This window comes from Carassius carassius, chromosome 1, assembly GCF_963082965.1.
Source record: "Carassius carassius chromosome 1, fCarCar2.1, whole genome shotgun sequence".
NCBI lineage: Eukaryota > Metazoa > Chordata > Actinopteri > Cypriniformes > Cyprinidae > Carassius > Carassius carassius.
In genome coordinates this window covers 42,720,308-42,737,193 of record NC_081755.1, presented here as the reverse complement: position 1 = coordinate 42,737,193, position 16,886 = coordinate 42,720,308, and the positions used below count along the sequence as shown (strand labels likewise).

The window sequence follows — 16,886 nt, the reverse complement described above, 5'->3', positions numbered from 1 at the left end:
TTTGTTTATTGTTTTTTTCCTTGATTTTGGAGTGTGTGTGTGTGTGTGTGTATGTATATATATATATATATATATATATATATATATATATATATATATATATATATATTTCAACTATGGTCCCCTCTGACTTTTTGGACACTTTCACCCAGAAAACCTGTATGACTCTTTCTTCAGGGAAACAGAAAAAAATGGAGATTTTGTATAGGTCTTTTTTTATTGCAGTTACAGTACATGAAGGCTGAAGCTTCAAATGATTCAAAAGCACATTAAAATGATTTAATATTACTCATGCATTATATTCATTATGTCTCCTTTGTGCATTCATACGAAAAAAAAAAAAGTAGAAGTTTCTGGTTGTGAGCGAACCAAATCTTTTCAGTGTATTGGATGTGCAGTTTTACAAAACAGGTCAAGATTAATTCATGAACCTGATTCAAGTTTTTGACTCTGTCAGTCTGTTTAGTGAATGTTTTTAGTGAATAACAACTACTGGTTTGTTCTTCGCATTAAGCTATTGTATGACTTTAAAAGCCTTGGAATAGTAAGGTATACAAGACTTCTAGGCTTCAGTCTCCATTTACTTTAATTGCATTAAATTTAATGTTTTTTTTTTTGTTCGATAGAAGAAAATATTCCAAAGGAAGAACTATCCATTTAAGCTTAAAGAAATTTACAGTGCACAGGCAGCATGTTTCAATTATTTCCTGGAGATTGTGTAATCTATAGAAGAATGCAAGACATTATTATAAAACAATAACAGTGACACGTCTTGCTCTGCTTGCATGTTCAGTCTCTGTCCATTTTATGCTGCTCCAGGCCACGATCAGTTGTTCATTGAAACCAGCACGGCTGTGTTAAGCCCGTAGGGTTGTGCGTGTGTATGTTTGTGTACTTCATTCTCCCAGGCTGTGAGTGACAGTGGGAATACCTTGCGGACACGTTCACACACCTCGACTCAGGAGGAGGAGTGCTGGAATAAAGGGATGAGTGTAACAGGCTTATGGGGGCACTGAAATGATAGATGAGTTTTGAGATGAGAAGTACATGCTTGTTTGTGATATGCCTTATCACTAGGGGTGAAAGATCTGAAGGTTTAGATGAGCACATGTTTGAGTGAAAGCACTGAAAGCGTGTCACCTCAGGTTCTCAAACTAATGAAATCAGTGAATGCCAAAATTTAGGATGCACAAAACTTTTCACAGTTGTCCTAATTATTTTGATGTTGTTGTTGTTGTTGTCATTATATACAGTATATATGTGCAATAATAATGCTGTCTAATCAGCATCTTAATCTGCCACACCTGTGAGGTGGATGGATTATCTCGGCAAAGGAGAAGTGCTCACGAACACAGATTTAGACAGATTTGTGGATAATATTTGAGAGAAATAGGCCTGTGTGTACATAGAAAAAGTCTTAAATCTTTGAGTTCAGCTCATGAAAAATGGGGAATAAAACAAAAGTGTTGCGTTTATAATTTTGTTCAGTTTATATATATCACTTATCATTTCCATTTGCTTGTACTTTCACAGTGCACTTGTTTTCGCAATTGTATTTGACAGGTACATCACCCGCAGAAAGGCCGCTTCCGTGAGTTTCTCTTGAAACTCTTTAAAGGTGAAGTGTGTAAAAATTTGCAAACTGGTTACTAAGTCTGAGTACAAACGCTCAATCCATCTTTCATTAGTCAGAAAATAAGGTAGTTCAACCCTAAACTGCAAGCATTGGTTGAGTCAGTGTTACAACAGTTTCACACCACAAAGTTTGATTTATTTTTTATTTAACCTTAATTTAAGCAGAAAAGACTCTATGAGATTAAAAATCTCTTTCCCAGGAGTGTCCTGGCCAAAATGGCCAATCAGTATCATCAGAAATTTACACAACACAATTACATATCATTGAGTCATCTTCCATTTGCTTAATAACTGTTTTAAAATGATCCAAAGACAGCAAATTTTGTCACTTTAATTTAGACTGAAGACGATTCCAATCAGACGGAGCTGCATAAATAAAAGCTTTTTTACCTAGCAAATAATAGTGTGAGCTGCATCTTGGACCTATGAAATTATTATTTATTTTAATTTCTTATTTTTTCCTAAATTACATTTTGTTTAGTTATTTCCCCAAATTTCATTCACATTTTTTGAATGTTGCTACTCAGAAAAAACATTCCTAATTAATCAAAATCATGAAACTTATACTATTTAACTTCAGTTTGTTAAAAGTTTCTGTGTTAAAGCGTGTCTAATTATCTGAATGCATACAAACAACTTAATTGATTTATTTGAACGATAGTAGTGTTTTATTTAAATGAAACGGTAAAATGCTCATGAAGTGACTCTCAGAGCAGTTCCAGGGATGTTGTTCATGTATTTATGTCCTCATTTAGTGAGATGGCAGACACTGAAATCACCGCAAGCACCACGCACTCTTTACAATGTTTATTATAGATCATAAAAAAGTCAACAAAAACCTTGCGTCTGCGCCATTCATTCACACAGAATTCATAGTTAAATAGTCTTTTTGTAATCTAATATTCAAAGACACTAGTCCATGATTTCTTCACCTCCAATTTGCATTTAAGCAAAAGCAAGGGACATCATTGGCTTTTGGAAGTAATATCTTTCAAATTTGGTAAATGATACAGTGCAACCTCTGGATAGGAGAAAGTAAAAAAAGACACACTTCAGCTTTAATTTCACATAATGTTACTGCATACATAAGAGATTACATGAAACTTAATGTTTGCTTCCTTTTCTCTCTTTTGTGTGTGTGTGTGTGTATTCACTGCTGGATTTGTGCACTTTGGATGGGCTAAATGCAGAGCACTAATTCCGAGTATGGGTCACCACACTTGGCCACATGTCACGTCACTTTCATTATAAACACCTGCACTGATATGTAGTGTTTTTGTGAAGCCTGCTGAGTATGTATATCTCTAATCTGATCCTCTGAGATATCCTGTTTTCACAAGACACCTTCCCCCTTGGCATAGAGATTCTTATAGCATAGGACTATTTCACGGTCGGTAACCTGAATAACTGCTACTTAACTATCATGTAAGGAGTAAGAAGGTGACAGTGTGTGACTAAGATCTGTTTTGGCATGTGTAATTGAACCCAATTGTTCTTCATAGTACACTCTGCTAACATTACAGCAGCAGGTAGATCAGTCATACACCCCATTCCTCAGATCACTTCCGTTTAAAGCACAGTCACGGTATGTTTTGAATGCATCAATGAGTGAAGCAGAGGTTACCATCCCTACAGAAAAATGTCACCATTTGAATGTGACACCTTAATGTATTAAAAGAGCAATGTGAAAAATTCTAGCCTTTGGGAGCAAAGAGCCATACTCAAGGCTTATGGCACGACATGCTGTTAAAAACCATTGGATGTGTTCACCCAAAAATTTCCTGAAAAGTAATTATCCTCAGTGGTTTGTTTCTTCATTAGAACAGATTTGGAGAAATTTAGCATTATATCAATTGCTCACCAATAGACACTCTGCATTGAATGGGTGCCGTCAGAATGAGAGTCCGAACAGCAGATAAAAACACAATAATCCACAAGTAATCCACACCACTCCAGGCCATCAGTTAATGTCTTATGAAGCAAAAAGCTGCGGGTTTGTAAGAAACAGTATCACTTTTAAGGCATTTTCAAGTTTATTTTCATTCAAGATGAGACCACTTCAATCAGGCGATTTTGGACTGATTCTTTTTTGGTATAGATCTGAGCATGATTGGCATGTTTGTATATGCCTAAACAAACAAAACTAAGGGAAGAAATGTGCCAGGTTCAAAAAAAAAAAAAAAAAACTTCTCCAAATGTGCCTCCAAAAAGCCCTAATATATGACCATCAGTACACATACAGTACATATGTGCACAAATACATTATGAACAACTCACAACTGTTGTTATTGACATATGTGTCCTAAAGTAGCACAGTGGTTGTGTAAAACTAATTTACGATTGTTTTTTCCCAGTGTCTACATTGCTGGTTTTGAGGAATATGCACCAAACCCTTAACTGACCACTTGGTGGATATGAAAGTCAATCACTGCGATGGGTAAGTATATGTGTGCAATTTCATGTGGATTCTTTGGTTTTATATTTTTAACTGCGGCTGTATTTGCTTTTATCAGGGTGATCAGAGAGCTGGCCATAAAAGCTCTGCACAATCGAACTGTCTGGGCTCCTGAATACATGGCCAACACTGGTGAGAACAGCTCCATATGTCTGTTAATATATGCCAAACTCAACACATCTCCTTCATCTCTACACAAAAAGACCAAGTGAAATTTTGTGGCATCTTGTCTTTCTTGATGATTTCAGTGTTACACCAACTGCTGCCCATGGCCATAGGAATGGATTTACACAGCCGTCACGGTGCTATCCCGTGCCTCTCTATGAGCTCACAGCCCAGAACAATAGGTTACACCAGAATTTCGAAATGCATAATTTTCATTGCTGGTCATTTGAGGTCTTGTGCACATCCATAGTAATATGTGTCTAGTGTTATGTTATAATGCTTAATATTTGAAACATAAGTTTATTAACATTTACATTTATCTGACGCTTTTATCCAAAGCGACTTACAATTGCTATATATGTCAGAGGTCGCACGCCTCTGGAGCAACTAGGGGTTAAGTGTCTTGCTCAGGGACACATTGGTGTCTCACAGTGGATTCGAACCTGGGTCTCTCACACCAAAGGCATGTGTCTTATCCACTGCGCCAACACCACCCTTGAGCTTCTTACCTTTGGGGCTTTAAAAAAAAGGAGGTTATATTAACTTTAATAGCTTATTTCCAATAAATTTTAAGATTTTTTTTTAAGAATTACCATTCGTACGTGTTGTTTTGAGAAAAATTTTAAGATAGGAAATCTTCAAGTTTAGAAAGATTCTTTATGGATGTTTTTGGGAATATGAAACAGTTAAATTTAATCTAAAAAAAAAAACAAAAAAAAAAAAACATATTTTTATCATAAGTGCAGAGTTGTGATATGATTACAGGTGATTTTAGAGATGTCAGTTAATTTATTTATGTCACTATTTTGATGGAAAATTTAATCAAATGAAATGAAATTGTAAATTTATGTGAGACTCATTGGGAATTGACTTGATTTAAAGTGGAAATTTTCGCATTTTTAAAACTATTGACATATAAAGTTTAGAGACACATTTTGTCCAGTGTCTTAAGAATTAATGGATTAGTAGAGAGAAAATAAATTTTTTTTCAGATGTCTCTGAATCATTCACGTTACAATGCAACAAAACAGAGACTCAGTAATTGCCTTTTTACTCCCTGATCTGGTTTTCTCTCATCTTTTTTATTTCAGTCTGTGGCCTTATTGAAAATCTCTCTCCCTCTCCTCCAAGATGCCTTTTGAAGATGACCCAGTTACCAATGAGTCAACCAAACCTCTTTACATTTGCATTAATTAATTTTAAAAAAAAATTAACTGCTGTGTTTTTCTGTTTGCTTGACTTTTATTTAGTTATTTGAACTCTAGTGACTTTTATTTTATTACATCTCAGTTTTTGCCATGAAGATAACCTTAGATGCTAACATGGCGATCAGAGTATATAACTTCTACTTCTATATTATACTATAAAGTACTTCTACCACAAATGTTTCACGGAGGAGTGACTGTTTAAAGGATTTGAGTTCATCTAGATTCTGGTTTCTTGCAGCTGGTTGGCATTGGCTAATAGACGACAGCTTGAAGACGAATGCACTTTAAACAATGGGAGCGATTAATGCTTGTGATTTTGATATGAAATGCTGAACAAGTACTTATGGGTGTGTTTTTTGGGTGTACACGTACTTTTGGCCATTTATTGTTTGTTTACATCCATTTGTTGCCATACGGATCAGCTGGTTAATCAATATCTGCCGGTCTTGGAGAGTCCCGATGCTCTGACGCGCTGTGGCTGCGTTTATGATCCATGGCAAACTACAGAAGGTCAGACCTCATAATGTCGCATCTGCTCAAGTCCGTGTCTGAACTTGTTCCCTAGATCTTGCCTGGGCTCCAGGCCGCCTGTAAGGTAGTCCAGAAAGGAGAAAGTCTAACAGAAGCCATGAGGGATGCGGTCACAGCCATGTCTCAGTGAGCAACACCTTTTAATGTCTCCTTTGTGCTTGAAGAACCAGTCCGCCTGAGCATAAGCTCGGTCAACGCCTGCTACTTCCTGCAGGACCTGAAATTCATGTCTCCGTTCACTGCTTTGTCCCATCTTGCATTGCATGTCCATGTGTCCTGTGCTTTCTTGTGCTTTTCAGGGTGTGTGTGTCTTTTGTGAGGAAACATAAGGCTTGTGTATGAAGCCCTGACAGCAATGAATATTAGCAGGGCCATCCTTTAGGTGGTGCAACTGGTGCGGTCGCACCGGCCCCACGGCCAATGGACCCCCACCCCAGAAAACGATTGCAACCGAACTGAGGGGGCCCCGTCTCAGCTAAGGATGGCCCTAAATACAGTAATGGTATTGTAGATTTACTGTTGTTCTGTAAAATAATAATAATGAATACATTTAAAATAATAATGTAGTATTATTATTATTATCAACATCATAATTAAAATGTATATTATGTTAGTTAATTTCATGAAATTATAAACATTAATCAAACATATAAAGAAAAGTTTTACAACATGATTTTGATTGCTTCCTCATTCCAGCATTGGATAAAAAACATCTGCTAAAGGACTAAATGTAAATTGTAAATGGACAATGAACCAATCAAAATCAACAAAAGAGCAATGATATACAAGTGCTATAACAAGTCCTAGTTAGCTTAATTCAGTACATGTAGCAAGGATATTTAAATCAAAATAAATAAAATAAATAGAGTGCAAGTCTAAAAGGGGCATGTTTTTGTTTGTTTTTTTAAAGAATAGTTAGAATAGAGAGTGCTAGAGTTAGAAGGTCAAATAAAGATGGAAGAGATGTTTTTAGCTGATTATTTGAAGATGGTTAAGGGCTCAGCTGCTCGGATTGAGTTATTATTATGTTCTCATTATATAATGATGAGTTGAATCAGTTTAATGTAGTCATTTAATGTGATTAATGGTAAAATAATGCAATAAAATTAAGGCAATACATAAAAAAATGTACAAAGAGACTTATGTATTTAATTAATATAATTATCTGACTAATTATGTCATTCAATCTATGTAGTTATAGTGCTAATGTATTTTTCTTTTAGATTTGGCTGACTTTAAATGTTACTCTACTCACTGTCCGGAAGTGTACTTTTAAATGTAACACTAAACATATCATTTTCTACTGTCCTCCGGCCTTGCCCTCGCTGTCCCACGAGTGACACATTCCTCACAGGTGCCACCAGCCACAACAAACCTTCAGCCTGATGCTGGAAGTGTCAACAAACAACATGTGCAGTGACTAACGAAGTGTCATCAAATATTTAAGGCGTCTTTTGTATCCCTGTGTTTTTCAGAAAGCAGTTTGACAGTCACAGTGTTGCTCTGAGTCTTGAGGACAGTGAGGGTGAGCAGCCTTATGGACGTGACCCTGCTGGTGGTGGAGTCTGCTCCAGGACTCCTCTCCTCTGACCTGACCTGTGAGACGCTGTCAGTCTAGCTTAAAGAGAGAGGTCACCCAAAATAGAAAACTAGCTTGTTACTAACTTGAGGTGAGTAAATGACACTATTTTCACTTTATGGTGAATTAAACCTTTAAATTTTGTCGCAGTTAACATTATGCACCATTGCAGACCTCTCACAGATATTTCTCTTGTTTTGTGTAGAGATTCAGCGTATGATGTGTTGCCTGCCTCAGCAGGCTGCAGAGAAGATTGACCGCTACGAGCCCACGCCAGCACTGTGTGTGTGTGTGTGTGTGTGTGTGTGTGTGTGTCTGCTTCACAGCACAGACCCCGCAGTACCTCACAGTCACACCAGGAGGAGCTACTGAGCATCTTCCAGGATATGTAAAAATGTGTGCAGCTGTGTATTTTCATACGAATGCCCATTAAAGTAACAAAGCGAATTGAACAGATCTGGCCAAAACATGATTTATGCTTGATGCCTCCACCCAAGTGTTAGGGTGCACTTGCCGAAAGTATAATCATCACTTTGTTTGTGGCAGCGTGCTTCACTTCAAAATGAGCAAACAAATTGGCTGAATTTGAGTAAAATAGCAAATGTACCTATATACCAAACATTTTTTTTGTGAACCAAGGCTTGTTATAGCATTGAAATGTTCAATTTATACAGTTTTTCGACGTAAGTTGATAGCCCAAGTATAATCAGAAATTAATTAAGAATTACATTTTTGATCACACTTTATTTTAAGGTCCAATTATCCCCATTAAAAAAAAACTTTAGCTACCACTTTTAGTAAGTAAGTTAGTTGTTATGTTTAGGTATTGAGCAGGATAGGGATAGAATATGGTCATGCAGAATATGTGTTAACAGCCAATATGTTAATAACAGGCATGCTAATAAGCAAACCATCAGAGATTGTCCACCATTAACCCTAGCATTAGAAACTTCATTTATTTTTCCATTTTTATTTTGGGGTCTATTATAGTTCTAATTTCATAATATCTTTAATTCACTGTTTATTTTATTTTTGATTTATACACCACATTAATATAATATTTTAGTATTTTCTTTATAGTTTGCTCTAGAAAAAAAAGACATATCTCATCAGTTCTTCATTTGTAAAGGGAGAATTAAGACAGTGTATATATATATATATATATATACAGTACAGACCAAAAGTTTGGACACACCTTCTCATTCAAAGAGTTTTCTTTATTTTCATGACTATGAAAATTGTAGAGTCACACTGAAGGCATCAAGGGCTATTTGACCAAGAAGGAGAGTGATGGGGTGCTGCGCCAGATGACCTGGCCTCCACAGTCACCGGACCTGAACCCAATCGAGATGGTTTAGGGGTGAGCTGGACCGCAGACAGAAGGCAAAAGGGCCAACAAGTGCTAAGCATCTCTCGAGGAACTCCTTCAAGACTGTTGGAAGACCATTTCAGGTGACTACCTCTTGAAGCTCATCAAGAGAATGCCAAGAGTGTGCAAAGCAGTAATCAAAGCAAAAGGTGGCTACTTTGAAGAACCTACAATATGTTCTTATATTTTCAGTTGTTTCACACCTTTTTGTTATGTATATAATTCCACATGTGTTAATTCATAGTTTTGATGCCTTCGGTGTGAATCTACAATTTTCATAGTCATGAAAATAAAGAAAATTCTTTGAATAAGAAGGTGTGTCCAAACTTTTGGTCTGTACTGTGTATATATATATATATATATATACACTGTCTTAATTCTCCCTTTACAAATGAAGAACTGATGAGATATGTCTTTTTTTCTAGAGCAAACTATAAAGAAAATACTAAAATATTATATTAATGTGGTTTATAAATCAAAAATAAAATAAACAGTGAACTAAAGATATTATGAATTTAGAACTATAATAGACCCCAACATAAAAATGGAAAAATAAATGAAGTTTCTAATGATAGGGTTAATGGTGGACAAGTATATATATATACTATCAGAGAGGATATATATATATATATATATATATATATATATATATATATATATATATATATATATATATATTTGCCATAAAAGATCGCAGGAGATTTGTTCAGTCATTAAAGTTTGGTCTAATTTACATTATTCAATGTAAAGCACAAATGAATTATTAATACTTTTCTGTGTCCTTTTTTCTGGTGTGGGAGTCTGTTGTTTTGTTCACGTCTTGTGTATTTGCATCTCCCCACACCTATCGGCACCTCTGGGTTGCGTGCAACAGATCAAATGCGTTAGTCATTAACTTGGCTTACATTATGTCATTAAATCTGGGAGGTGCTCTTCTGCATTGAAGTTTCTGGAAAGTACACATTTTCATTTTCAATGCTTACACTTTGAACTGTAGTTGAATAAGAGACCCATCCCACATGCTTCACACGTTTATCTCTGACCTCTGGTGTTTTTTTTTTTTTTTTTCACAAGGGCCGCAGAGAGACAGGAAACTCCCTAAACTGGAACGTGGCTTTCCCTCACATCACACAGCTGCTGCGGCTGCATCAGTACCAGTACCACACGCTCCTGGGCCTCACTGTGTCTGTGGGTGGCCTCACCCACAATCACTACAGTAGGTTACACCACATAAACACAAGCATTAAAAAACAATTCACCCTCAGCCGCCAGCCCGCCGCTTTTTTCCCTTTTGAGGCTTAAAGCTTAATTTGTTATAAACAGAAATGTAACCTTTAGGTTCATTGAATGCATTCTTGCTGTAAAAACATATAGTATTTGTTTTTTTCAAAATAATAATAATAATAATACATTTTATAAAACTCATTGGAGCCCCTGGTATGCATTTGACAGACCCCTGGTTGAAAATCTTGATTAAAAATAAATCTACAACAAAATCAGACCACAGCCATCAGTATATCCATATAAGGCAAACAGTGAGGTCACAGAAATGGATCAATTAGAATAAATTGCATAGTGATAAAAGACACAGCAGTGACCAACAGAGGGAGCCGTCAACACTCTGTTCTCCAGAGAGTCTGTCTGTAGTGACCGCTGTCAGGAGTGTGAATAGTTTCAGGGAAATTGAGACTATTAGACCATGTAGTATTACTTCGCATTGCTTCATTTCAGATTTGCAAGAGTTGCAACACACAAGTGGTCTGTTATTTCAGGTTTTCGAAAATAAGATGGTGTTGAAACGCTTTGGTGTTTTAAGAAAATTCCTTACATATGTTTGAATAAACTGAAATTTTGCCACAAATGCAAGTCTATGCCCATCCTGGCGTCAAAGTGCACAGGGTCTAAACGGCTTTGAGGCAAAACCGCAGCTCCTCCAGTTGGCCAGGATTCATTCAAAAACAAATTTAGCTGGAACAGAGCAAGCGGGATTGGCACCGTGTCCCTTCACATTTGCGCTCATGCTTTCGGTGGCGACTGAGAGCCCCTGGAGGGATCTTCAGCTCACCAGCTCATACACTGGATCATTTCCTTTCTCCTTACTCTTTAAGGTTTTTACTATATGCTCTTTCTTGTTTTTTTTTCCTGTTGTGTTAGCTGCTGTTGTTTGTTTCCCTCATTTATACAATATCATTCAAAATGGTCGATGAGATTTTTTAAATTATTTTTTTCTTTACTTTTAATGTTGTACTTATTTTACATTCTCAAATATTTTGTAGATGCAAAACAGATGATGCAGATCAACCGAATACAGGAGCAAACACACACAACAAAGTAGCTGTCAAATAAATATCAGGTAGTTTGACCTTTGAGTTTATAAAACAGCAAGGTTAGTTCAGGTTGTAAAATCTTATTTCTGTTTATAAAGTGTTGTACTGTAGATGTAGATTTTCTTTCTCCATCTGTTCTTTGTTCCACTTTGTTAGTGTTTTAGGCTCCATGCCCGTGCTCCAGTGGCTGTTTGGAGACCATGATATTAAGCCCTTTTGTTATTTATAGCCGCCAGTGTTTGTTGATGAAGAAAAAATAAGGTGAAGGCCTTTAACAGGCACTTTGCGCATAGTAAATGTCAACTCATCTGCCAAATGGACCTATTAATGAGTCCAACCCCCCTCCCCTCTCCCCACGACCCGGCAGAGATTTGATTAGAGCCACAGTAGAGGCTACGCTCTCACCTTCAGCCTGGAACTGTGTGATCTCTCTGAGCCAAAACTGCTGGAGAAATGCGCAGTTCTCACAGACTCGATGCTGAATGATGGAGCTCTGCTCCCTCTGGATCACACAGCAGAGTTTGGACTGATACCACACATAATCGTGCCCCATCTGACCCCTCACACTCACAATAACACACTGCTGCAGGGGAGTCATATATAAGAATCAATACTTGATTACTTTAGAATTCATTCTTTATCAGAGCATTTGCAATTGAAAATTTCATTTAAATGCCATGTTTTAAATTAATCTATTAATAAATACAAATGGTTACCCTATATTTTGGGGACCAATTCTATCTTAACTAAAAACTAACTTAACTGTGACTTTTCCCTCAATAAACTCCTAATTTGGTGCTTATTAATAGTTACTAAGGTAGTTGTTAAGTTTAGTTATTGGTACAATTAAGGGATCTAAATATGTTTATGCAGAATAAAGCGTTAATATTTTCTATTTAAGTACCAAACAGTGAATATGCTAGTAATATTGATGCTAATAAACAAATTTATTACCATACAAATAGTAATTATTAAATAATTAACATAAGAGTCTGCCACTACTGAGACCTGGGTGTGTGCCTGCAGGTGCGTTTTTCCTCTCAGTCTTTATTCAAGTACCTGAAGAGCATTCAGCAGGATGTCACAGTGCTTCAGCAGTTTGGAGACATGCTGTTACGCATCTTCAGAGATAACCTGCGCATTGACAGGTACAACTGCACTGCAAAAAATGACATAGTCACAAAACTAATGCATGGAGGAAGAGGTGCGCAGTATAACCAAAATCACAGTATGGTAACGGTATATATGCTTGGAAATCCAACATAACATGCTTTATATCAGTGCTGTCCAATGATTAATCATGATTAATCGCATCCAAAATAATAGAAAAAAAATGTTTGCATAATAAATGTCTCTGTACTGTGTTTATTATGTATATATATATAAATACACACACATGAATATATATATATATATATATATATATAAGACAAATATGTTATGTTTATTTATGAAATATATTTATATATAATATAAATTATATTAATATAATGTAAATATTTTGCAAATATATACTGTATGTGTGTGTATTTACTTGTACACAATAAATATACAAAGTTGACACACATATATTATGTAAATAAAATATTTTATTTTGTATGCAATTAATTGTGATTAATCATTTGACAGCACTACTTTAGTATATATTAAATAGCAATGTGGTAATGTCTATTTATGGCTTTCTTGGAACTTGATGGCTGCAAACTAGATGATAAGATTATATTTGATATTTATTCTAGAGTTTCTTGCTGAAGATGGTGAATCAACCCCTGGCTACGGCCGCTTTGACCTCTTGGCCAGCGAGGAGAGGTGAGCGTGAGAAAGCCCAGTGTACATAACTGCCTCCCTTGGCTCAGATACACAAACCATCCAGAGCTCGGCAGGAGAGATGATATCATGACAGAAACACACAGAAAGAACCTTTGGGAGAACTTAAGATGAGCCCAGCCAAATCATGTGTTGAAACGAGGAGGCTGAGGGTAGATGTGTGTGTTGGTTTGTTTTATTCCGGTGTAATTTTTCTGTTGTCAGTCATCCATTCTGTGGAGAGCTGCTGTCGCTCTGTAAAGAGGAAATCAAGAAGTCCAAAGATGTCCTGAAGTTGCTGTCAAGTACTCCTGTGTAAGTTGCATTTCCAAAACTCTGCACAGATATGGGTCCATGACAAGTTGGGTGTCCACCTTGGGACACCATAATCACAGTTTTTATAATAGTTGTAAATGTTTTTCAAATACATTTTATAAAATATCCTACGGTGGCCGAGACAGCTCAACACGCTGCAACTTAAGAAAACACATGCAAATTGAAAAAACACCAGCAAATGAAGAAAACGTCTTGATCAGTTTGACAACACAACTGTTGCAAATCCTCACAACACATGCATATAACGAAACGCGCTCCAAATCATCACAACACATGCATATAACGAAACGCGCTGCAAATCATCACAACACATGTATATAACGAAACGCTCTGCAAATCATCACAACACATGCAGCAAAATGCGCTGCAAATCATCACAACACATGCATATAACGAAACACGCTGCAAATCATCACAACACATGCATATAATGAAACGCGCTGCAAATACTTCACAACACATGCAAATTAAGAAACGCTGCAAATCCTCACAGCACATGCACATTAAGAAACAATTAATGAAGCATTGCAAATTTATTTTCATTAACCTGAAATTATATTTAGCTGAGCATATAAAAAGTTAGCCATCTTAAGTAACGTTTTACATTTAATCATGTAATTATTCAGCTTATTTAGGCAATAATATCCAAAAGATAAAGGAATTTAAAAAACACCATGTAAAAAAAAAACCTCACCTTTCAATTCAACAACCACTCCACTGACCAGTAGCCACTGCACGATAAGCAAGCAAATCCAAGCCGGGTCTGACACTTTTTGAGGTCTCCTTGAAACATTTCCATTGTGGTCAGTGCTATTTGCAGCGTGTTTCGTTATATGCATGTGTTGTGAAGGATTTGCAGCGCGTTTCGTTATATGCATGTGTTGTGATGGATTTGCAGCGTGTTTCGTTATATGCATGTGTTGTGAAGGATTTGCAGCGCGTTTCGTTATATGCATGTGTTGTGAAGGATTTGCAGCGCGTTTCGTTATATGCATGTGTTGTGAAGGATTTGCAGCGCATTTCGTTATATGCATGTGTTGTGATAGATTTGCAGCGTGTTTCGTTATATGCATGTGTTGTGAAGGATTTGCAGCGCATTTCGTTATATGCATGTGTTGTGAAGGATTTGCAGCGCGTTTCGTTATATGCATGTGTTGTGAAGGATTTGCAGCGCGTTTCGTTATATGCATGTGTTGTGAAGGATTTGCAGCGCGTTTCGTTATATGCATGTGTTGTGATAGATTTGCAGCGCGTTTTGTTATATGCATGTGCTGTGAGGATTTGCAACACTTGTGTTGTCAAACTGATGATGCTTTTTTTATTTGCTTTTTTTTTTTTTTTTTGCATGTGTTTTGCAATCTGCAGCACGTTGAGCTCTCTCGGCCACCATAAATATCTTATGTTTTGTTAATACTGTAAAGGCAAGACACTAGAGGCAAACAAATTGTTTTTTATGCACTGGTCAATTTTAAGATTTTGAGCTATTTGGCCTTTCATAAATAGTTGTATCCAAATTACTTTATCAAGTGCATTTTTTTTTTCATTTCTAGATTTCAGTTATAATAGATGTCTTTAAAGATTTTTTTTTTCAGAAGCTTTAAAGTTTTTTTTTTCCTCCACTTCAGTAGCACTTGCATACAAAAAACCTTAAAGTTGTATTCTTATCTGTATTCTGAAGGTTTTTACAGAGAAGTTTGTTCATATCATTTGCCTGATTTTATACTTTTTTTTTCTTAAAAACATAGTGAAAACATATTTTTTTACTGTTTTGTCATGCAGTCATTTCTGCCAAAATCTCCTATCTAAAAACTTTAAAATGTTAAAAAAATATTCAGTATTCAAGTATTCAAACGTATTTTTGGAAATATATGCAAATTAGCACAGATTTACTTAGATAATGGACATTTAAACATAGCATTGATTTTTTTTAAATACTTTTTAATACTTAATGTAATCATTAAGTTTGAATTATGGTCATTTCTATTAGTTAATTGGTTATTTTGTTTAATTATTTTTTTACCATTCACCTGGCGTTTCTCTGCTTAAATTATTCTGAGATCTCCTTCAAGCAGTGTAAAAAGCTTTCAGAATCTTTACTTTTTAATAATCGGTCAGTACAGTACAATCACTTCATCAATGTTTGTAATATTTTCTATTAATTAAAAAAAATTTATGAAGTAATTTTATTGAACAATTATTCATTTAAATATTATGTTAAACATATTACTTTAGATAAATCATTTGGATCAGTTCCTCATCACATCATACCTTTATAAATGTTTTAAACTAAACTAATTGCCTTCATGATTTATTTTCACATCAAATGTGTTTATTCGTCAGTGTTCAATACACAATTTTTTCTGCTATCATAAACACATCTTTACACTGTCATTTCAAATATGTCCCCTGGTTTTAGTGTGATCTCTCTTGTGATTGGTCATTATGTCTGAGCTCTCTCTCCGATTGGTTCTTTGACCGTAGGTTCTGTGGAATGGTGCAGTTCAAGGGTTTTGTGATGAAGAAGGTCTTAGTGCAGCTGTTGATGTTGCTCTGTCACCCCTTCCCTGTTGTGAGACCATTAGCAGGCTACTTCAGTCCAGACTGTATCCAGTCGTGCTCTATCCCGTATTTAATTCTGACTCCATTGTCTCTCTTGGGTCTGAAGATCAGGAAGACGACAGCCAGCCAGGTATACGAGATGCTCTTGACCTACGATGATGTCATTGACGATGATCAGAGTGCTGGCTGATGTCATGGCCTTGCTTAGTGACACTAATGGGTGAGTGTTGACATTGGGCTTATTGGAGGATTATGATGAGGACTTTTATTTTTAATGGTCGTTTCTTGTTTCCTGTATTCGGAAAAGTGACATCACCACAGTGCGGACCCATAAGAATCAGCTCTGTGATTGGTTGGGAGTGCCCAGGCTAACTCTGGTCGCCAAGGTAACATATTTAGGCCACTGAAGAGGTTTTATGTGAGAACATTTTGTATTGTGGGGACTGTTGCATCAAACCGCATCTGACATCCAGATGCTGCTTCCTGCATTACTCATCCACTGGTGGGCGATACATTAGTGGGTGTTTGGTCTCCTAATCGGGCACAGAAACCATCAGTTACCAGAAAATATGGCTTTCTCAAAAAATTTGAAGATTGGCTAGCTCTGGTTGTTCACATGCTGGAATGCACAATACAGCCCATAGCAACAGTGGAATAGATGAGCTGTCATAATAGTCCCTTTCACACATATAGACTTTAGTGGTAAATTGCCATTAAGAGGTCATGTGTGAACAGCCTTTTCAAAAATAACGGTAAATTTGTTCAGACGGTTTACTGGTATGAGAAGTTGTAAAATTAGCAGTAAATTGCCAGAATGATTCTGTGTGTGAACACAGAATGAACATAAGAGAAAGTATGAGTTCAGAACTCCGGCCAGATTCAGAACCATTGAAATTCAAACTTCAACGGCTCTGGG

The 16,886-nt window shown here is 36.3% G+C and overlaps 1 pseudogene; it reads left to right on the top strand.

The window, feature by feature from the left end:
- LOC132141586 (tubulin-specific chaperone D-like) overlaps positions 1-16,642 on the top strand; it is a 38,375-nt pseudogene extending 21,733 nt beyond the window's left edge.
- The last annotated feature ends 244 nt before the right edge of the window (positions 16,643-16,886 follow it).